Raw genomic sequence first — 6,228 nt, 5'->3', positions numbered from 1 at the left:
GCCGCGGCCCGCTGAGAGGGCGAGGCACGTGGTGTGGAGCTGCAGTCTCTTTGCCATTGGCCTGTTTCACAATCTGCCATATATGTACTTCGTGAAGTCTGTTGCCAACCCCTCACCTTCACTAAAGTCCATTGCAGAGAAAACGTGAGAAACAAGGAGCACAAACAATGTGCATTCAGGTAATTCAAGTGTTCCATACTCTAGAGTCTTAAAGTATGGAAACAGGCCCATTGGCCCAACTTGCCCACGCCGACCAACATGGTCTCCACCCAAAACGTCACCCATTCATTCTCTCCAGAGATGCTGCCTGTCCCGCTGAGTTACTCCGGCTTTTTGTGTCTATCTTTGGTTTACACCAGCATCTGCAGTTCCATCCTACACATGCCCCATCTACACTAGTCCCACATAGAAACATAGAAAATAGGTGCAGGAGTAGGCCATTCGGCCCTTCGAGCCTGCACCGCCATTCAATATGATCATGGCTGATCATCCAGCTCAGTAACCTGTACCTGCCTTCTCTCCATACCCCCTGATCCCTTTAGCCACAAGGGCCACATCTAACTCCCTCTTAAATATAGCCAATGAACTGGCCTCAACTACCTTCTGTGGCAGAGAATTCCACAGACTCACCACTCTGTGTGAAGAAATGTTTTCTCATCTCGGTCCTAAAAGACTTCCCCCTTATCCTTAAGCTGTGACCCCTGGTTCTGGACTTCCCCAACATCGGGAACAATCTTCCCGCATCTAGCCTCTCCAACCCATTAAGAGTTTTATATGTTTCAATAAGATCCCCCCTCAGTCTTCTAAATTCCAGCGAGTATAAGCCTAGTCTATCCAGTCTTCATATGAAAGTCCTGCCATTCCAGGGATCAATCTGGTGAACCTTCTCTGTACTCCCTCTAAGGCTAGAATGTCTTTCCTCAGATTAGGAGACCAAAACTGTACACAATACTCCAGGTGCGGTCTCACCAAGGCCCTGTACAACTGCAGCAGAACCTCCATGCTCCTATACTCAAATCCTCTTGCTATGAATGCCAACATACCATTCGCTTTCTTCACTGCCTGCTGCACCTGCACGCTTGCTTTCAATGACTGGTGCACCATGACACCCAGGTCACGTTGCATCTCCCCTTTTCCTAATTGGCCACCATTCAGGTAATACTCTGCTTTCCTGTTCTTGCCGCCAAAGTGGATAACCTCACATTTATCCACATTATATTGCATCTGCCATGCATTTGCCCACTCTGCTAATCTATCCAAGTCACTCTGCAGCCTCCTAGCATCCTCCTCGCAGCTAACACTGCCACCCAGCTTCGTGTCATCCGCAAACTTAGAGATATTGCATTCAATTCCCTCGTCCAAATCATTAATATATATTGTAAATAACTGGGGTCTCAGCACTGAGCCTTGCGGTACCCCACTAGTCACTGCCTGCCATTCCGAAAAGGACCCATTTATTCCTACTCTTTGCTTCCTGTCCGCCAACCAATTCTCTATCCACCTCAACACTAAACCCCCAATACCGTGTGCTTTAAGTTTGTACCCCAATCTCCTATGTGGGACCTTGTCGAAGGCCTTCTGAAAGTCCAGATATAACACATCGACTGGTTCTCCCTTATCCACTCTACTAGTTACATCCTCTCCACTCTACTAGTTACATCCTTGCCCATTTTTGGCCCATAGCTGTCTAATTGCTTCTTAAGTGCTGCGATAGTCAATGCCTCAACTACCTCCTCTGGCATCTCGTTCCATATACCCACCACCCTCTGTGTGAAACTGTCGCCCCTCAGGTTTCCATTAAATCTTTCTCCTCTCACCTTAAATCTACATCCGCTGGTTCTTGCTTCCCCCCTACTCTGGATAAAAGACTCTGTGCATTTACCCTATCTATTCCCCTCATGATCTTACACAGCATTGCTACATATAGTGCCCTCCATAATGTTTGGGACAAAGACGCATCATTTATTTATTTGCCTCTGTACTCCACACTTTGAGATTTGTAATAGAAAAAAATCACATGTGGTTATAGTGCACATTGTCAGATTTTAATAAAGGCCTTTTTTATACATTTTGGTTTCACCATGTAGAAATTACAGCTGTGTTTATACAGAGTCCCCCCATTTCAGGGCACCATAATGTTTGGGACACATGGCTTCACGGGTGTTTGTAATTGCTCAGGTGTGTTTAATTGCCTCCTTAATGAATGAATTAATGAATAAGTTTATTGGTCAAGTATGCATATACAAGGAATGTGCCTTGGTGCTCCGCTCACAAATGACAACACAAACATATAGTTAACAATTATGGCGGCGCTGCCATAGCAGCTGCGGCTTACCTGCGGTCCATTTGTCTTTGTGTTTTTGTTGTTTTTTTTGTCTTAATTGTAGTTGTGATGTCGTGTTTTTGTGTTTGTGTACTATGTGTGTATGTGGGGGGGAGGGGCGGAACTGTAAAATTGTAAATATGTGTCCCTTCCGAACGGAGACCCGACCTTTGTTTTCTGGGCCGTGTCTCCGTTCCTGCTGCAGCCTACCATCGGCCCAACTCCTGGAGCTGGCGGCCTCCAGGGCTCCGGTTCGCAGAGCCCGCGGACCAGACTTACCATCACTGGAGCCGGCCGTCTTCGGAGGCTGCGGGAGAGGCTGCGACTCGCCTTAGGCTCGGGCCGCGTGGATGCCGACATCGGGAGCTCCGGCAGCGGCAGCGTGTTCGCCCGCCCCGGATCGCGGGGCTTGGGTCGCGGACATTTCACCGTCCGGCGTGGCCTAAGATAGGCCGCGGGATATTTCTCTGCTGGGCGGGGGCTTCAATGTCGGGAGCCACGACCGCCCCGACGTGCAGCAACAGCGGCAGCAGCAGCGTGTTCGCCCGCCCCGGATCGGACTTATCATCGGCGGAGCCGGCCGTCTTCGGAAGCTGCTGGAGCGGCTGCGACTCGCCTTAGGCTCGGCCCGCTGCGGACCGTCCGGCGCGGCATGCAACCACAACAACCTGACCGTGGGAGAGGACAGCAGGAGAAGGGAAAAGACATTGTGGCCTTCCATCACAGTGAGGAGAGGACTGGAGGAGACTCACTGTGATGGATGTTTTCTTGATGGATGTTTCTTTTGTGTGTTTTGGGGGTTGTGTAATTTTAATGCCTATTTTGATGCTTTTGTTGTTGGACTGTGGGTGACTGAATTTCGTCCAATTTGGATGACAATAAAGCTATCTTGAATCTTGAATCTTGAACATAAAGCATAAACACATCAAAACAATAAGGATACACCATTACGGACTAAACATGTGGGTGAAAATAAACCAGAGCCAAAAAGGGACTACAGACTTTGGTTATTAAGTAGAACTATCACTCGTGGAAAAAAAGCTGTTTTTATGTCTGGCTGTGGCTGCTTTGACAGTCTGGAGTCGCCTACCAGAAGGAAGTGCTTCGAAGAGGTTGTGGCCAGGGTGAGAAGGGTCAGAGATGATCTTGCCCGCTCGTTTCCTGGCCCTTAGAGTGTACAGTTCGTCAATGGGGGGAAGGTTGCAGCCAACAATCTTCTCAGCTGTGCGAATGATCCGTTGCAGCCTCCGGATGTCGTGCTTGGTGGCTGAGCCAAACCAGACCATGATGGAGAAGGTGAGGACGGACTCAATGATAGTAGTATAGAATTGGACCATCATTGCCTGTGGCAGATTGTGTTTCTTCAGTTGCCGCCTGAAGTACATCCTCTGTATATGCAGATATACGAGAGCTCTCAGTACCTAGTCTTTCCTCCAGTCTTTCCATCACCTTTGGAAACTTATTGCTGTTTATCAACATGAGGACCAAAATTATCATATCATCATATCATATCATATATATACACAGCCGGAAACAGGCCTTTTCGGCCCACCAAGTCCGTGCCGCCCAGCGATCCCCGTACATTAACACTATCCTACACCCACTAGGGACGATTTTTACATTTTTACCCAGCCAATTAACCTACATACCTGTACGTCTTTGGAGTGTGGGAGGAAACCGAAGATCTCGGAGAAAACCCACGCAGGTCACGGGGAGAACGTACAAACTCCTTACAGTGCAGCACCCGTAGTCAGGATCGAACCTGAGTCTCCGGCGCTGCATTCGCTGTAAAGCAGCAACTCTACCGCTGCGCTACTGGTTAGCCGCAAAAATAGGATGGCCAGGTTACAGTTTGCCAAGAAGTACTTAAAAGAGAGGGGTCAGAGATGATCTTGCCAATTCTGGAAGAATTTCTGGAAATTCTGGAAAAAGGTCATCTGGACAGATGAGACAAAGATTAACTTGTATCAGAGTGATGGCAGGAGCAAAGTATGGAGGAAAGAAGGAGCTGCCCAAGATCCAAAACATACCACCTCATCTGTGAAACACGGTGGTGGGGGTGTTATGGCCTGGGCATGTATGGCTGCTGAAGGTACTGGCTCACTTATCTTCATTGATGATACAACGGTTGGGGGGAGGGACTCAAACACAGATAGCTAATAGGCAGTGTGTGAGGCAGGAGGCAGAAAAGGGAAACACTCAGACCCAATATGTAGGAGAGAAAGAAGGGAAAAGAAATAAACTGAGAATAAGAAATGATGGGTCCCTTAAATGTGTATATTTTAATGCTAGGAGCATTGTAAGAAAGGTGGATGAGCTTAGAGCCTGGATTGACATCTGGAAGTATGATGTTGTGGCGATTAGTGAAACATGGTTGCAGGAGGGTTGCGATTGGCAATTAAATATTCCAGGATTTCATTGTTTCAGATGTGATAGAATCGGAGGGGCAAGAGGTGGGGGTGTGGCATTGCTTGTCAGGGAGGATATCACAGCAGTGCTTTGGCAGGACAGACTAGAAGGCTCGATTAGGGAGGCTGTTTGGGTGGAACTCAGAAATGAGAAAGGTTTAGCAACACTTATAGGGGTGTATTATAGACCGCCAAATAGGGAACGAGAATTGGAAGAGCAAATATGTAAGGAGATAGCAGATATTAGTAGTAAGCACAGAGTAGTGATTGTGGGTGATTTCAATTTTCCGTATATAGACTGGGAATCACATTCTGTTAAAGTGCTGGATGGTTTGGAGTTTGTAAAATGTGTGCAGGATAGTTTTTTTGCAGCAATACGTAGAGGTGCCTACCAGAGAAGGGGCAGTGTTGGACCTCCTGTTAGGAAATGAGACGGGTCAGGTGACGGAGGTATGTGTTGAGGAGCACTTTGGGTCTAGTGATCACAATGCCATTAGTTTCAATATCATTATGGAGAAGGTCAAATCTGGACCAAGGGTTGAGATTTTGGATTGGAGAAAGGCTAATTTTGAGGAGATGAGAAAGGATTTAAAAGGAGTGAAATGGAACTTTTTGTTTTATGAAAAGGATATAATAGAGAAATGGAGGATATTTAAAGGTGAAATTTTGAGAGTACAGAGTCTTTATGTCCCTGTTCGGTGGAAAGGAAAGAATAATAATTTGAAAGAGCCGTGGTTTTCCTGGGAAATTGGACACTTGGTTCGGAAAAAGAGGGAGATATACAATAAATATAAGCGGCAGGGAGTAAATAAGGTTCTTGAGGAATATAAAGAATGTAAAAGGAATCTTAAGAAGGAAATTAGAAAAGCGAAAAAAAGATATGAGGCTGCTTTGGCAAGTAATGTAAAAGTAAACCCCAAGGGGTTCTACAAATATGTCAATAGCAAAAGGATAGTGAGGGATAAAATTGGTCCATTAGAGAGTCAGAGTGGACAGCTATGTGCTGAGCCGGAAGAAATGGGGGAGATATTAAACAATTTCTTTTCTTCGGTATTCACCGAGGAGAAGGATATTGAATTATGTGAGGTAAGCGAAACAAGTAGAGTAGTGATGGAAATTATGAGGATTAAAGAAGAGGAGGTACGGACACTTTTGAAAAATATAAAAGTGGATAAGTCTCCAGGTCCTGATAGGATATTCCCTAGGACATTGAGGGAAGTTAGTGCAGAAATAGCAGGGGCTATGACGGAAATATTTCAAACGTCATTAGAAACGGGGATGGTGCCGGAAGATTGGCGCATTGCGCATGTTGTGCCTTTGTTTAAAAAAGGTTCTAAAAGTAAACCTAGCAATTATAGACCTATTAGTTTGACGTCTGTTGTGGGAACATTAATGGAAAAGATACTTAGGGACAATATATATAATTATTTGGACAAACAAGGCCTGATTAGAAACAGTCAACATGGATTTGTGCCTGGAAGGTTATGTTTGACTAAT

Source organism: Rhinoraja longicauda, chromosome 29 (assembly GCF_053455715.1).
Source record: "Rhinoraja longicauda isolate Sanriku21f chromosome 29, sRhiLon1.1, whole genome shotgun sequence".
Lineage (NCBI taxonomy): Eukaryota > Metazoa > Chordata > Chondrichthyes > Rajiformes > Arhynchobatidae > Rhinoraja > Rhinoraja longicauda.
This window is presented reverse-complemented; position numbering follows the sequence as displayed.